At 30.0% G+C, this 19,240-nt stretch overlaps 1 long non-coding RNA gene across 1 annotated transcript in view; it reads left to right on the top strand.

The window, feature by feature from the left end:
• LOC148308464 (uncharacterized) overlaps positions 1 to 19,240 on the top strand; it is a 158,744-nt gene that overhangs the window by 31,337 nt on the left and 108,167 nt on the right. The window lies entirely within an intron of this gene.

Here is a 19,240-nt window from a genome sequence, read left to right as displayed (position 1 = left end):
TAGAAATTCATAAAAATTTAAATAACAATAAACCCATTATAAACAATATGACAATGACAAAGACCTCCCCACAATTCTCTATGTTCCCACTGAGGAGAAAAAAAAATTTAAAAAAAAAAAAAAATTAATAAATAAATGAAAATAAGAAACAGCTCCTACTCCCTCTTCAACCTTCAACGTCCCAAAGACCCAACTCTAAAATTTAGAATCAGGTTCACATACAGTATTTGAAAATGATGCGGAATACATCGAAACACGTGTCATAGTAGATTTTAAGAAATTTTAGGTATTTACTAAATAATACATGACTTAAAAATGGTTAGATTTTACCACAGAGGGACTGCCGAATCAATGAAATTACATATTTTAGTTAAAACATTTACATATATATATATATATATATATATATATATATATATATATATATATATATATATATATATATATATATATATATATATATATATATATATATATATATATATATATATATATATATATATATATATATATATATATATATATATATATATATATATATATATATATATATATATATATATATATATATATATATATATATATATATATATATATATATATATAAATATATTTATATATATATATATATATATATATATATATATATATATATATATATATATATATATATATATATATATATATATATATATATAAATATATTTATATATATATATATACATATATATATATATATATATATATATATATATATATATATATATATATATATAAATATATTTATATATATATATATATACATATATATATATATATATATATATATATATTCATTTATTTATTCTAAAAATTATATTGCGCCGTTTTCGTGAGAAATCACCTCAAGGGTGCTTTGTCGTAAAAAAAAAGATTACACATTTCAAGTATAAAGAATATAATATTATTTTCATATACCTCAAACGAGGTATATGAAATTAGAGACTCAAGGATGATAAAGGACTTTCTGGAAATTAATTTACAGAAATATAATAAAATTATGTAACGTATTATTTCAGTGTTTGTAATATTAAACTCATAATGAAAATTGAATTATCATATCCTTGATAGGAATAATAAGTCTTTGTACTTTGCATATAAAAATCTTTCTAACCCTTATTTGCTCTTAATTGTGTTTATAAGCAGTGTTCTCTTGCACTCTAAATACATAAAGGGAAGGTTATCAGCCTTGCGCTTAAGGCAATATAAATTTAATATTATCAGTCCAGGGTAATATTAAATGCATATTTGAGTGAAAATAAACTGATATGTATTTTTATCCTCCTAGGAATCAAACCCTGAGCCTCAATTAGGTAGATAAACATGCTGATCACTACACTATGCAGGCGCAAATATAAATTATCATGGCAACATTTCAATGGCAGCACCATCTGCTGAATACGTCAATATCAGTTAAATACGTAAAAGTAAACATTCCCATTACGTATTTCTTGACATCCGCATATCGTTCTTCACTTAAGTTGTGATCAATTTTGAAAACACCTTCTTTTTAACCTTTAAAACCAGATTGTAACAGCTAGTGAAAAATTAAGTTTCATATTAATTTTTCATAACTTACCCTTTTTGTCTCGGAATTACAGCAGACTATATGTGAGATCCCTTTCATACATTTTAATGGGATTCAAAAGCAGGTAGTAATGATAATATCCGATTTGGCTCCACTAGACTAAATCCGTAAAGCAAATTTAGTGTCACCAAGAGACCACGAGAGCGGAGACTTTTATTTAATGGTACTCTCTCAATCAAGGGAAGAAAGTGATGGTCTTGTATAAAGCATGATTATTAAATTTCCGCCCTTTATTCAAGCGTAAGGCTCAAGGATAATGATCCTTAACGGGTATCATTTGGAGGCCTCCCTATTCTTAATGATATATAAAGCTCCTAATACGGGAGTCAGGTGTGGTTCAAAACTATATTGGATTATAGGTATCTCAAATGCATCTGAGAAAAAATATCTATGTTTTTATTTTATATATACAAAAAGAGAAATATTTGTTTTTGTCATTATGAAGAAATATACTTCAGTTTCATACTATTCCTGTGAGCTTAAGCGGCTCATTATAAGAAATAGGTATCAAATTGTTGTAGAGTGGGATCGAACCGAGAAGCTCTGACTCAAGAGTCTGCGACACTTACCACGGGACCACAACCCGACACAATTTCAAAATGAAATAAGATGGAAGTTCAAGTATCTCTGAACTTCTGAGTTGGCATTAAAGTGATTACTGAATACGCCTGTGGAACATTCACCATTCTGCCCATTATTGAACATGTATTTTGCAAATTTTTTTTTATGACAAATATATACACTGTTTTTGGATTTCGTTCACACGTTAGTTTAAATTCATTAGATTTGGGTCTTATAAAATCACTGAATTATATCAAACATTCCGCAAAACATTTTTTATTGACTTATTACCTCACAAAATATTTCAAATAAATAACACAAATGTTACCCACGATTGACAACTACACTTTACGAAAGTCTATACTATATAGTATATACTATATGGAAGTCTGTGCATTTACGAGGCTTACGACCGTCACAGGATGGTTTTATTAATCACTTTACGCACGTTTATATACCAATTCTACCCATGATTGACAACCACACTACTCAAATTCTTTACATTCTATAAATATTTTGAAACAAAGTGCTTGAATCATTAGAATTTCACTAGAGACATCCATTGGTGAGATGAAAGAAGCTTTTTTTGAAGCAGAAACTCTTTTATTTTTATATGAAGTCCTAATCCTGGACCGCACATACAAAATCTTTAAAAAATAAATGAAAAATAACTCATATAATTTGAGATAATCCAGATTTGTGAAAAAGTATTTGAACACACTAAAAATGTTATTATGTTCATTATGTAAGAGAGCTTTAACAGACTAGATGTATTGTTTAATTTGAAATTAAACCATTAGTGTTTTCAGTATGGCATATGACTACGGTGTAGCTATAGGGTAGGAATGATAATATGACAAACACTTTCCGGTGAATTCATTTCATTTTCTGTACATAAAGGGTAGTAATGTGTACAAGAAGCACCTTCGAATTCCTTGGAGGGTGTCTTGAACACTCAAATTCTTGGAAGTTCTATATAAATGAACCAATTTCAAAACACTGTTCTTTAATCACTAGAACTTTACTAGAGACATCTATTGGTGAGATGAAAAGAAACTTTTAATTGACCAGAAACACTTTTCTAAGTATAAGGTCCAAATCCTGGATTATAATCACATATATAAGAAACGCTAGAAAAATATTGTTTTATCTTCAATAATAGGAGTTATTTTTCATATTATTTTTTGACATCTCAACATACATGGAGAAGAATTTGTAAGTCTGGGCATTTACAGGGCTTACGAACGTTGAAGCTGGTTTAAGTGATTGGACATACTCAAAATAACAAGTATTTGGACATACTCAAAATGTTGTGCATATTGATAAACTTGAATAATTTAAAGGCAGTTTTTCGTCTGTTTTTTTTTAAGTACCTACCTGGACAAAATTGCTTTCCTCTTTTGATAAAAATATTCATTTAAGATTAATTTGAATGATTACAGAAATTTCTGACACATTTACGGAAGTTGAAAACAAAATTTGCAAAAGTAATGAAAAATAAAATGATTAATATTTGAGTTTCAAAGAAATAAAATATCAAAAGCATACAAAATTAGATTTTATTATATAATGCTGAAAAGAGATATGAAAATGTAATATCAAAAAATATTTTTTTAAAGAAATACCTCATATTGGGCAAATTAAAAAAAATTCGTAAAACATAAGAACGCTTAAACATACACAACACTTATACTTTTCATTTGATAAGTTTTTTTTGTGTAAGACGTTTAAATAAATAAAATTAGAAGTCGCGAAATAATAAAAAAAGTATAAAATTATTTAAGTGAAATTATTTACGGAATATATAACATTTGTATATATAGTCCGCCTCCGTAGTGTAATGGTCAGCACGCTCGGCTACCGTTCTGGAGGTCCCGGGTTCGATTCCCAAGGGGGGTAAAATAAATATAAGTGATTTTTTCACTGTAATATTTATTCAATATTATTACCGTACCTGAAGCGGAGGGCTGATCACCTTTCCTTCATGTGTAAACGATCAAGATAACACTGCGTTTATATGACGCAGTGCCCTATGCATCATTGGGGTGCGGATAAGGGTTTTATTATTTTATTATTATAATATATAACATTTAATAAAATAAACATGTGTTTATAAAATTAAACTCCTTAAATGCTACAAAAAGATTTTAAAAAAATACATATACAGCTTCGTTGAAAAAAATTAAGGCGTTTTCATTTCACCACCTTTCTCTGAAAATAAGGCCTAATTTAATGTCATTAAAAATATCTCTCAACATACTTGAATCTTTAGGGCATTTTAAGTGTGTGGATCGGAATAAAAATAATAATAGAGTACAATTACAATGAAATCGCAAGAAAATAATTGCTTAGCTATGCTTGATTCTAAAAATATTCTTATCGTATTTTGCAAAGATAGTAATAAAAAATAAAAGGTCAGTAAATATAAAATATTTTCTTCTATCCTTGATTTTACTTGACATGTAATTCACTTGACATCAGAAAAGTTCAACATGATAATATCCACTGACAAGACTAAAAGTATGACCATATCAAAGAGTCCAGTTAGATGCAAATTAGTCGTTAACAACAGAACCGTTGAACAGGTGCTGAAATTCAAATATCTCGGAGTCGACATCAGTAGCTATGGTGATACTCAGAAACAATTAAACAAGGCTGTAGTTGTATCGGAATGCCTCAGAGACTCGGTGTGGAGGAACAAACACATGAAAATAGAAAGTAAAATGAAAATATCGTAGTCGTACAGGAGAAAGTGACCAACTGACAAAACGTTAAATGTTCAGGAGGGCCATTTAAACGTTTTTACACTTTTGTTATCAATTAAAAACAAAGAAATAATGTATTCACGATTGTGATTATTTTTGTGTGAAAAGAGATGTTTACCAATATTGAAATGAGTAAAAAATATTTTTGAAAATTTACATCCTAAAGTTTTTAAAATTACTTAAAGCAGTTGGTCACTTTTTCCTGGCAAAAATTTAGGAAAAAATGCAGATAGTCACTTTTGATTCTTAGAATGAGAACGGAAACGTTAGTTACAGATACAAAAGTTTAATTCAAAGCATTTTATTTTATTAATTTAAATTAAGAAAGAAACTTTTTTTTGTAAAATAAACTAGCTGGTAACATAACATATATTTTTTAAATAACATAACTTTTTTTTATAAATATACAAAAAGTAAAGAAGTATTATTCTGACTCAGATTCAGAATCTAAGTTTGGTTCTGGTGCTCTGTCCTCCAGCCCGGGTTCGATTCCCAGGGGGGGTTGAAAATAAATATTAGTGATTTTACACTATAATATTTATTTCATATTACCCTGGACTGGTCCCTGAAGCGCAGGAGTGATCATCCTGCCTTCATGTTAGTAACGATCAAGATAACACTGCATCAATACGATGCAATGCCCTATGCACCATTAGTTGCGGATAAGGGTTAGAAGAACATTTGAGATCTAACATATCGTCAAATCTTAATTCATGTACATTATATGGATCACTCTTTCTTGATTTTTACATATTTTCATCAATAATTTACCTCTACTGGCCATTTGACTTTGAATTTAGTCACTTTGTTTCTCTAGAAACATTTAAATGTCAAATGTTTCATACAGAACTATAAATAACTTCATGGCGTTGAAAATTGTTACAACAGGCAATAATGTCCAAGTGTCACTTGGTCACTTTTGCTTGTAAAGAAAATGAACATCAATGCAGTTAGTCATTTTTAACAAGTCAAAATATTATTCTTCCAAGTTGAAAATCGCTCTGGGATTTTTTTCAGGGCAGTATTAAGCTAGTAAGATGTCAAATAGTTAATAATCACGTTTTTGTAAAAACTGCAGTTGGTCACTTTCTCCTGTATGACTACGATATACAAAACATGTGTTCGACCAATAGCCACTTATGGGATTGAGGCAAGAGCAGATACTTCCAGAACAAAATCTCGAATTCGAACCTCCGAAATGAAGACTCTCCGATCCATAACCGGAAACACATTGCGAGACCGAGTAAGAAATACCGACATTCGAAGCACGTGTAAGACGGAGGATAGGATATCGTGAGGTGGGGACGACAACGAAGGTGATACTGGAAGGAACATATAAACAGAATGTCAAAAGACAGACTTCCACGTATCGCCCTCCAAGGTAACCCTGAAGGACGCAGACCCCCAGGCAGACCTCCGAAAAGATGGAAAGACAGCTGGGAGTCGACATCCCAAGAGCGACATGCGGAGGCACAAACAGATCCCTAGGATCTACATAAAGAAGAAGAAGAAGAAGAAGAAATAATTCACTAGAGAAAATAAGTATTTTTGTTAAGTTTTTAGAATTGTTTGTAAAAATAGGTTTATAAAATCTTACCTTAAAAATACAAAGAGCAGAAAATACAATATGATTACCATTTAAACATTGATAATAATATTACAATATTACATATGGGCGACAGTCCTTCATGGCGATTAATAAATTTAAATCACTCAGTTCAATGCTTACACCTTCTTCATATTGCGTTTGATTCTTCATCGTATACACGTTGATTCTCACTCATCATATTCTACCTACATACTGGAAAATTTAGACCATGACGTAAACTCTGAGACGTTTAAAGACATTCCAGATGTAGTACCAAAGAAAAATGTTGACGGTAAATTGAGTTCAGCATATCACAAGCAAAAAAGTAGTCAGATTAACAAGAAAATTCCTCGAAACAAAAGGTTACTGAATATTTTTTTAATAAAATAAAATATTAAATCATTATTTTGAAAGATCTTATTTGAAAGAAGGAATTCAAATTAACACTAATAAGGAAGAGAAGATTTTAACTGAAAATGTCATAATATGAACTGCAGTAGCCAAAAGGCAGTTGTTTCGCATAAAGAGTCAGGGAGCTATATTTTGATATACGGTCAACCTTTAGCACTGGAAAGACAGGGAAAAAATAAGAAAATATCTTTTCAATTTGGCAAAAATACATTGACAAGAATAAATGAAAAACATATACACCACACCTTTTTATATACCTTTCAAGGTTTAGTAAATAGTCTTAAAAATATTATTTTTTCATAGAATGAAGGATTTTTTATCGAGTACGTACTTATGAGTATATTTAAATTTTCAAACAGATAATAAAGTAGTACAAATTCCCTGAATCTTCATTCGGTACACAATTTCAGTCAGAAAAGACACTCAGAATTTTAGCTTAAACCCTTTAAACCTTTGAAATATATATAAACAAAATATATAAAAATATATATATAAAAGTATATATAAACCTTTGAAAGAAAAGTAAGTTAACACCAAGTTTGTGAAACAAACCCTTATTGTGGTAAAACTTTTATCCAAATCCATTTTTTAATCCTAAGTTATCCGAAAAGTGAACAAATAAATAGAAATACCAGATGAAGAATGAATTAAGAAAGTATTTTTTACGTTTCTCCTTGTATATTAGGATTTATTTTTTATTTTTTTATTTATTTATTTTTCATTATACATAGATACATTCAAATATACATATTCATTTCATATATACATTTATTATATGTATTACGGCTCTTTAGGCATGGCCTGTGTTGAGCCGAATACTAATATGTTAATACAATTTTTATTTTATTTTTTTATTTTTTCAAAATATTTTTTTTTAATTATTAGATTATAAACATAACATGCAGAAGATACAAAAAAAATACAGTTTATAGGTTTTTCAATAAGATTCAACAATTCAATAAGATTCAACACCTGGACTTTAATTAGTTCACTTTCTACCTTGTCCCTTCCAATGCTAAGCAACCATCGACGGACACTGTTCTTAAAGACCTGATCACTCCTGGAAATTTTAATGGTTTTGGGCAGCAAATTAAATATTTTTGGCGCAAGGAATGAGAAAGTTTTTTTTTTGAGGAATGAGAAATTTTTTGGCGCAAGGAGTGAGAAATTATATAGATAATCCATGTAAGTTTTGAATGTATTATATATTTTTTATGAAAATGTACCGGTTCATATTCAAAGTCCTAAATAATTAATAGCCCGTCGTATAAAGGGTTTAGTGGAAAAGTTTTACGAGCAAAAAGGGGTTGAATTCAATATTAATCTAACTGAGTAATTGGAATGTGATGTAATACAAACCGAAATTACATTGTCTTCCTGCAAAAACGATTCAAAAGGACGTATCTTGTACTTATCGTAACTCCTAACCTACCCGCTTCCATGTATTTGACGTACTTTATCTTGCCAAGTTTTTTCAAACTTCTTCTTCTATTTTTAACTACATTCGTCTCAAAAATATATTTTACCGTCCTTTCCTTACTCGTTTGTTCAAAATGTCAAAATCATCTCAACACGCTCTTCTTACTTTCATTAATAATGCCATTATCTCAGCCTTGCATTCTTACCTTTATCACCATTTGAACATTTTTGGTTCATCGTTTTGACGCACATTTATTTTTCTTTTGCCAACTTCGTGATTCACTTATATTTATTAAGGTCAGTAACAGGACTCTATTGTGTACTCTCAGTTCTTTTAATTTCTACATATAACTGATGTAAATGCATCATTCACTCTGTTCCTAGCATTCACTCTCCTTTAAAAATCTTTATCGATGTTTAAATCCCTAGAAAATATACTTCCAAAATATATTTATACAAAATAAACTACCTGTTCCATAATTTTCTCATTTACTTATTTGTTATGTTTCAAAAACTATTACTTTAGATTCGTTAACATTCATTAGCAAATCGTACATTGCACAATATATAAACTTCTTCATTCTTTAACCCTTATCCGCACCCTAATGGTGCAAAGGGCACTGCATCATATAAATTCAGAATTATTATGATCATTAACACATGAAGGAAAGGTGATCAGCCCTTCGCTTCAGGTTGGTACCTGGTAAAGATTATATTAAATAAATATAATAGTGAAAAAATCTCTTATCCCCCCCTAGGAATCGAAAACGGGACCTTCAGAACGGTGCTCACTATTATATAATATTATATAAACTTACTAGTTTTATATAACAATCACTAAAAATACTGTCGATAAGACAAATTTTATCTTCATCTCTCTCGTTCGAGGTCCGGCGCTAGTTAATTGAATTTCTATCAGGACTAGCATCTGAGTCTTAGGGCGGACTTTCCTGAGGGTCTTTAAAGGATAGAATCCATTCAACTCTCCCTTGAATGGGAACTTCGCTAACTCAATTTGACCGTTGCACTGTGAGTAGTGAGTGCCGTCTCTTGGAGATCTTAAGTCTGTATTTCAATAAGATTGAACATTGATTATGATAGGTTCTGGTAGATACTTGGGTGATTCATAGATATACATTTGTACTTTTTGTTTGTAGAATAATTTGAGTGGCAATCAAATTTTAGTTGATCGATGCTTATGTTTTTGAAATTTGGTGTAATTTAAAGATTGGTTCAAATTGAATTATTAATAAAAAATACCCTTAAAGCATAGAATTTATAGTCGATTAATATTTTGTAAGAGTATGTATTTTTGCAGATATATATATACATATATATATATATATATATATATATATATATATATATATATATATATATATATATATATATATATATATATATATATATATATATATATATATATATATATATATATATATATATATATATATATATATATATATATATATATATATATATATATATATATATATATATATATATATATATATATATATATATATATATATATATATATATATATATATATATATATATATATATATATATATATATATATATATATATATATATATATATATATATATATATATATATATATATATATATATATATATATATATATATATATATATATATATATATATATATATATATATATATATATATATATAGTGGTAGAGTGGGTTCGAACCGAGAAACTCTAACTCAAGAGTTCGCAGCACTAACCACGGCACCACAACCCAACACTTTTGTTGGCATCAATCTAATTATCGACTTTTCTCGGCTAAAGAGGGTTGAGTTCCATATTCTTTTCCATTTCACAGACTTCCATATTTTTGTAAAGATATTAAAAAAATTAAAAATTAACTCCTAAGTGGAGATATTCCAGACTTGTAAACAAGTATTTGGATACACTTAAAAATGTTTTGGTTAAATGTAATATTGATCCTCAGGAAATTAACCCCTATCCCTTGAACTATGGAGACGTTCAATATTTAAAATATACCCCAAAGATTTTTTATTCTAGTAGTAAAATGGTGAATGGTGTAGTAAAATCCTGTTTGGTTGCACTTAACCCGTTAATTTACGCCATAAAAGATCCTAGAAGCCTTTGAAAAAGCCTTAAAACTTCTGAAAAGAATGAAAAATTAGCATTGGTAATATGGCTGCTCTAAAATTTAACCTTTTGTTGCTTTTTAAGTAACGGTTCATAAAATATTTCGTTTAAATTAAACAACGTTAATCCAGAAAGGGTACGAAAACTTTATTTTTGTTTTTAAATGGAGTTTCACGGTAAAACATAAAAAATATTTAAAACAAAATAGTAGCATCAAGATGGATTTTTCATTTCAGAAGGTCAAGGAACTGGCAAACAACATGGTTTATTGAAATTTACATCGAAGATTATCGTATTTCTATCAATCTTTATAAATTAAAAGGTTAATGTAATGTTAAAATAAATTTTGGCGAAACGTTGCATTTTAATACACGTATACATTTATTATACCAGTGAGAGGTGCTTTTATCTGTGACATGTAGCTTTTTTTTTAAATAACTTTTTCGACTGCAATGACAATCTGTTAAAAGTAACAGTTAATCATGCCATATAAATATTGCTTCTGCCGAACAGCATGCTCCTTGACAGTTGCTGTCACATGGCATTTTCAATGTTTTCGATTGCCTATGGATTTCTAACATATCGCTCACTCCTTTCAAGAACGTCTTAAATCAAAAATCGTCAATTTTTAGTTGTGCATGTTTTCGGAATGCCCAGAAAATGTACTATATCCCAGCAAAAGAGGCATATTTTTAACTTTATATTTATCCGCTACAGGGCAGAAAGTGTTGTTTTTGCATTTTGAAGAAAAGGTATTATTTAATAATTTTTTTAAATATACTAAATATTTTTTGAATGTACAAAAAACCTTCAGGTTTTACTTAAAAAGATCTGTTGCATATGAAAAAGTTAAATTAGTGGCTTGATATTTATTTTTAACACATTGTATTATATTTTTAAACTTTAAAAACGTTCTCCTGAAAAATTAAGTTTTTTGATTTATGACGTTCTTGAAAGGAGTGAGCGATATGTGATATATATATTTAGGTTTTTTTTTGGAGAAACGGTTTTTTTTCCCCGATGAGAGCGCCAAAAGCAACAAACCAAATACTCAACATTACTTATAGATTTTGATTGCATTATGGTTTTATTGATTTGTAATATTTTCATTGCTTCACAGACCTTGGGGCTTAAAAAGATATAGAAATATGTGTTTTATATTTTCTTTCTTTTTCACTTTACAAAACTGGGCCACATCATTAATTAGCTAAATACAGATAAAAATTCGTTAAAACTTACACATTTTTTTGAAAACAATAATATTTTTAAATCATAAAAGTACTTATGCTTTTTTTTTTACTAAACTGAGTCAAAGTGTTACCTGGCCGCATGATAATAATAAAAAAAAACGTAAAAACTAGATATTTTTTTAAAAAAGCCGGTTTCCTCTAACTCAATACAAGTTTTCAATTAGAGCTTAATACAAGTTTCGTGTCACCTTCAATTAAAATATGAGTTTTATTTTAAAATAAAGAGCGTGAGACAGGCTAATGGGTACATATGGCTCACTCCTTTCAATAACGTCATATATCAAAAATCGTCAATTTTCAGTTGTGCATATTTTCGGAATGCCTAGAAAATGTTCTCTATCCCAGCAAAAGCGGCATATTTTTAACTTAATGTTACCCGCTACAGGGCACAAAGTGCTGTTTTTGCATTTTGAATAATAGTATTGTTTAATTATTTTTTTAATACTAAATATTTTTCAAATGGAGAAAAAATATTCACGTTTTACCTAAAAAGATATGTTGCACAGAAAAAAGTGATATTTATTTTTGATACATTTTACTTTAAAAACGGAGTCCTTAAAAATCAAGTTTTTTGATATATGACGTTGTTGAAATGAGTGAGCAATATGTAAGCTTTTTGCTTGCGATGAAAATACTGAATAATTAAATTTCCTCCCTGTTTCACCTGGTTTATGACAGACCAATCAGGAACGAGATAGCAATGTTCCTTTTCATCAAGGCCTATCTACGTAGACTTCTTTGTGTGTAACAATACCACGGCCGTGACACAAATACCATTGTACCTATAACCTATATCAACACCATATTCCTAGGGCAATCCCACTGAGTACTCTACCGTTCGGCTGCCATTGTTGAAGGGTAAAACGAATTCAGGGTTGACAGCGATTTAAAAAATAATAATGCCAAAAAATGTTTATCGCACTTTAAATTGTATAAATAATATTAAGACGTCGTCCTAACACAACGCGATTACGCGATCATCGCAAGTTTTCGCGAATTTTACTCGTACGAATCCGCAATCAAACATACAGATTTCTTTTATTTATTGTTTTGGCATTATGAAATTGTGAAAAAAAAAACACTTGTTTTTTACGACTTATGTTTGTTTTTTTTTGTATTTTTTTTATACACAGATCTCGACTAAGTGTTCTAATTGGCATTCGTGCGAACAATTTGGATACTTAATCGAGATCTTTATGTTTAATCGCGGGTTCGTACGAGTGAAATTTGCGAGGACGCTAGGTTATCCCGTAATCACGTAATCGCGTTATATTTGGATGACGAATTAGCGTTGCTTCCTTTCTTGTGAAAAGTGATCACTTAAACCAGACTATGACGGTCGTAAGCCCCGCAAATGCCCATACTTCCATATCTTACTTCATCTATATTAAGCTTTTAATTTACATTGCGAGCTTCCTTCTTAGAATCTGGCATCCCTGAGAGCGGTGACGGCTCTCTAGCAAAATAAGATTCTCAACGTTAAGTCGGTCAGGGAATAATTCATGAGCTCTCATTAAATATTTAGTAGTGGCAACCCTGGCGGGGCTCGCGCGGGAAAATTCAAACGGGAATTATTCCGCAATCTCTAGCCGCCCGTTTGCACAATAATGCCGGACGTCAATGTAACGAACCGTTTTGATTTGCGAACATGATGCTGATTTCCCGTCGAGCGGGAAAAAATCGCCCAGAAATTTACAGCCGTTCGAAAAAATGAAAATTTACAGGCGTCAATAATTGCGTTTATTCCGTACCGCGGAGTAAACACACACAGAATTGAGGAAACAAGGCGAACGGTAATAATTGGATTCGAAAATTCCGAGTAAATATTATTTATTCACAGTTTTGGCGTGTCGTGCTTTTTTAAGCCTCGCCGAAGTAATGGTTTTCACCATGTTCCGTTTAAACGGCTAAAGCCTTTAACGTAATACATATATATATACAATATCCAAAATTAAAAATAAAACTAATGAAAACACTTATAGAGAAACAAGTCTCAAACTTAAAATAATAATAAAATAAATAAACTTTAAACTTAAATTATAGAAAAAAAAAATTCTAGCTTTCAAGTAAAAAAAAAACAAGTAGGCTTACGCTGGTTTTACTTTGAAGGAATGAAGAGATAAGCCGTAGGATTTAGCAAATCTTAGTCACAACCGACGTTTAAAAAAAAAGCGATTCAGTTGGCTGGACCATGTGCTCCAGATGCCTTTCAAAAGACTAAATCAAGCTTGCCTCTATTACAAGGCATCAGATTTGCGCTGACAATTCGTCGGCATCTCTCGTCTGAGTTTCGGGACGTAGACCTAGCTTGGGAAAATGCAAGGAAGCTGGCAGGGAAACACCTTGAAACAGTTTGTGGACTCCATGTGCTCCACATTGGGAGCGGATATGGGTTAAACTAATTTATTTACAACATTTTGATTGTCTCCAAATACTTTTTCACAAATTTGGATTATCTCCAATTATGGGAAGATTTTTCATGTTATTTTTTGACATCTCATCAAAGACGAAGAAGAATATGGAAGTCTTGGCATTTACGGGGCTGACAAGCGTCATAGGCTGGTGTAAATGCCCAGACTTCCATATTCTTCTTCATTTTCGATGAGATGTCAAAAAATAATATAAACTAATTTACCCTATAATATAATATAATAGGTATATTACTATTTATGTAAATTTAATGTGTGAAAAGTTTATATTTAGTCAAGTAGTTGTATGAATAAATCGAGAAAATGAAAAAAATTCACAAAATTTTTGGATGTGTCCAAATCCTTTGTAACAAATCTAGGTGTATCCACTAAGGAGTTAATTTTACATTTTCGAAATCTCAATATACATGAAGAAGAATATGGAAGTGTGGAAGCCTATGTTGAAATATCAAAAAATAGATGTTTGTCGAGCCTGAAACTGAAATCTGACATAGTAGGCAAGATTATTTTATGTATACAAAGATGTACATATTTACGAGTATATTAAAATTAAAATATGTTTAATATATTATAGATGGCAAAAGTGCAAGAGTAATTCAAAGTGAATAACATGAAAGGAAATTTGTGGGGAACAGTATGTAGGAAGAAAAAAGAATAGTAGTATACTCGTTCTCATAAAAGCTCGTATAAGGATACTGCTTATAAATATGTTCGAGTCCCTTAAGGAGCGCTTTGAATAAATAATATGGTATTGCTTATATGATGCTATTGAATACATAAATTGCATGTAATTCGTTATATCGTATGTTATTACATTACTCAGTATAACATAGTTATTACAAAGAATTTAAGTAAAAAGTATTACACATATCGTAGTCCTACAGGAGAATGTGACCAACTAACAAAACGTATGTTCATGAGGGCCATTTAAGTCACTTTTGCTTGGCAAGAAAATAAACACCAATGCAGTTAGTCATTTTTAACTAGTCAATATATTATACTTATAAGTTTAAAATCCTTTGGGATGTTTTCAGGGCAATATTAAGCTAGTAAAATATCAAATATTCAATGATCACGTTTTTGTAAAAAATGCACTTGATCACTTTCTCCTGTATGATTACGATATTTCGTATAACATAAAGGTCCTTTTAAGTTTTTTACTAACATTTCTTGGTAGAACTGCATTTAATAAAATAAAATAAAGAAGTACATATGTACTTTTTTCCACATTAATTTTATTTGACCAGCAATCGGGATTCATCTTTAGACTGGTGATGATGTCGGTTACGAAATCAATTAAAATTAATGTAGAAAAAATTACACAGTTGTTATTTTATTGTTTATTAAATTTGCATATACATAAATATTGTTCAAGAAAGGCTGTCAAAAAAATATTTACCAGTTTTTTAATATTATTATTTTAAATAATTAAACGCGTTTGACGAACGTGTAGTGCTTAATTTAAAAAAATTGAAACTGGAATTTTACATTTTTTAAATACAACAATTTTTTTTTCATTCCATCTTTTTAATTGTCGATTCATTAAAATACTCAAATTCTTTGAAGTGAGAAAAGGTATTAGTGGAAAAAAATCATTATTCGTTCGAAGATTGTCACAGGAAATTTTGTTTGAAGTTATTATTTAATACCATAATAATTGAAAAAGTCCTTTTCATGAGGTATTATGTTTGAGTACTTATGAAATAATTATTTAAAACCGTATTGTTTAAAAAAGTACTTTTTAGGAAATTTAAGTATTTCTTAAAGGACTTCCCCAGTAGGATATTTTATATAATCCTTCTTTGATGGCTCTTAATTAAATTTACATTTTTCTTTGTCATCTATTTTATCTTTATTTCGCAAAAAATGAGTATGCTTCTATTCCTATTATGCTACATATTGAATAAAATCATTTTTAGGCCCTTAATAAGATAAGCATCTTTCAAATACCCCCTTCGGATATAGCTCATTAAAACCAACACAAAATTTACCAACAAATGATTTTTTAACATGACAATTTCAGTCTCGGGAATCTCATAAATTTTAATGTTCAATTATATACATTTTTACATGATTATCATTTAATGTGCGATAAAACGATGTACGATAGATGTTCGAATAGTGAAATAAGAAAGGAATGCAAAACTGAGATAAGCACTATCGATAAAATTAAGAAAGCTGTATTGAGATGGTTTGGACATTTGGAACGAATGAGTGAAGAAAGAACGGTAAAACAAATTTATGAGGTGAATGTTATTGGAAAAAGGAGCAGACCGAGAAAAACTTGGCACGATCAGGTATGCCAAGTAATTGAAAGCGGTCAGGTTAGGAGCCAAAATAATCGGAGGGTATGTATGAGGAGATGCATGAACGAGGCGAAGAATGTTTGCAAAGACAGAATGGTGTGGCGTTCTATTCTCTCTTCCTACCCCTGCGGTGAAGCGGCGTGATGGTTTGTTATAATCATTTTATAAATATCGTGTTTTCTACTTTTAATCAAGCCATTTAATCGCGCGTTTTCTTACTAAAAGTCAAAGGACTAGTTAGTTTATATACCGTAGAACGGGGCTACTTGAACTTCGATGTGTTACTTGAGCCCAGTACGAAAAATATTTAGATCTGTATTTGGTCTTAAATAATGAACGTATTGACATGATCAATAGTTTCCCTGACAGGTGACATTTATTGTCACGATACATCAATTATTGTAGACCAAATACAGATTTCAATCTTATTTTTGTACTGGGCCCAGTACAAAAAAGAGATTTAAATGTGTATTTGGTCTACAATAATTAACGTATTGACATTATTCATTATTTCCCTGACAGGTGACACTTATTGTCACGATACGTTCATTATTGTAGACAAACTACTGATTAAAATCTCTTTTTTGTACTGAGCTCAAGTAACACATCAAAGTTCAAGTAGCCCCATTCCACGGTAATTTAATATCAAAAGAAACGCTTATTTAAAAAAAAAAAAAAAAACTAAAAACAAATCTTTATTTTAAAGTAGAAAATTTACATGCTTAGTCGCATGTTCACTCACCCTACTTACCAATTGAATGATACCTCATCTTAACGTATTTGTTATGGGAATTAATATTTAATTTTTGTACTTGGCTCAAGTAACACATCAAAGTTCAAGTAGCCCCGTTCTAGGGTACGGAAAAGTTTTCTTTACACGTGTATAAAACCCATCGAGTAATGGTTCACCAGCAGAAACTATTTTAATACACTTACATCAATTTATCACACAGAGAGTTACAGAACAGAAAGTTACTTAGTTCGGGGAACATTGCGCTTCCCGATTCACGAACGAGTACACAATGTTCTCATTAGATAGATGTTAAAGTTTAGTCGTGAATAAATGGAAATTATTCCAATTCGCAACTTGTAACGGGATGACTGAGATGATAATAATGTTGGGATTCGTTAAGTCGGGGTGCTCGGTGAGGGTCGAACTGGGCGGCTGGGCGTTACTTGATATCCCGGCCATTTTTAAAATCGTAGTGCGTAGAGGTTGAATTGAATATGTGGGAATGAATATTGTAAATTTTAGCCAAAAATCACACTTAAAAAAACAGCTATTGGCACCTACATAAAATGAAAACATAATTTGGTATGTCACGTATACCTTGCTCCGAAAATATGTAATCAATAATATTATTTTACTACTTTTGACATGTATTTATACAAGTTTTGTGATTTCTTAAAAGTAGAAATGATTAGAATATGAATTGTACTATAATATTTTATTGCGACTATAAGAAATAATTAAAAATTGAAAAAATAATAATGTTTTAGTTTTTTACAGTTAACGGAAGCATCTGTAGCTTCCAGAACAAGTCTTTAACCTCTTTATATATAAAAAAGGTACATTTTATTTGCTACAAAAAAAATTAAAACTAAGTTTTAATTATTTGTAAAAAAAAAATTAATTCGTAAAGGTCCCGAGACTGATTCAAAGCTCCCTAGAAATATTTATTTATAATAAACCAAAGTCAAAGGGTACTAACGAGCTATAATTGATTATCTTCCACCATCTAATTACATGAAAATTGTAACCATTATCCACACCCCAATGGTGCATAGGGCACTGCATCATATAAAAGCAGCGTTATCTGGATCGTAAACACATGAAGGAAAGGTGATCAGCCCTTCGCTTCAGGTCAAGTCCAGGGTAATATTGAATAAATATAACAGTGAAAAAAATACTTAAATTTATTTGACCCCCCCTGGGAATCGAACCTGAAACCTCCAGACCGGTAGCCGAGCGTGATGACCATTAAACTTCAGAGATAGACTTTTTTTTCAGAAGCCCCAAACGTACAGTGTGGGCTTTCTCATCCGGTTCTGTCGCAAGGCGCCTCTCTTTGCAACGCTCCTAATTCGTTAATAAGTTGGTACTACTTTGGGACGCTGCCAAGAAATCACGTTATTGTTCGCCTGTAAGCGGTGAAATGAAACGTACTTACTGCCTATTAAATCACTTATGAAGATATGAAGTGGGACAATAAAATCCCGGATGTGTTTAACAAACCAATTTGTGGTAATCTGCTTACAGCTACGGTGGTATCGCATGAGAAAATGATATATGTAAGTCTATTTCATACCTCGATTTTATATCCTCAGTATTTTAAAATTAAATAGCCTTAGAGATTGCTTTTTACAATTTATTTAAAAATATTGAACGTGTTATTTATTATATCAAAAATCCTGAACAGATTACGTATGACGACAAAAGTTAAAAAATCAGAATTTTACGTTAAATGGTCCATGAAAAAACTAATAATGATTTTGTAAAAGCGAATACATAAAATAATGAAACTTTTAATTATTTTATTTTACACGTTTTAAAGACTCTTTTACGGCGGGATATTCGATAGCCCACAACTATTTTTTCTTTCAACTCAGGTAACGTTTTACGTAATTGAATATTTTGTTTGAAACATTTTTTATGGAAAATATATGTTTTTCAATGAAAAAAAGGATAAATTTGAAAACAAAAGAGTTATTAAAAATAAGAAGTATATTTTTTTATACAT

This window comes from Brachycentrus maculatus, unplaced genomic scaffold (genome assembly GCF_059751285.1).
Source record: "Brachycentrus maculatus isolate JH-2025_06_01 unplaced genomic scaffold, ASM5975128v1 h1tg000165l, whole genome shotgun sequence".
NCBI classification, from domain to species: Eukaryota; Metazoa; Arthropoda; class Insecta; order Trichoptera; family Brachycentridae; genus Brachycentrus; species Brachycentrus maculatus.
This window is presented reverse-complemented; position numbering and strand designations above follow the sequence as displayed.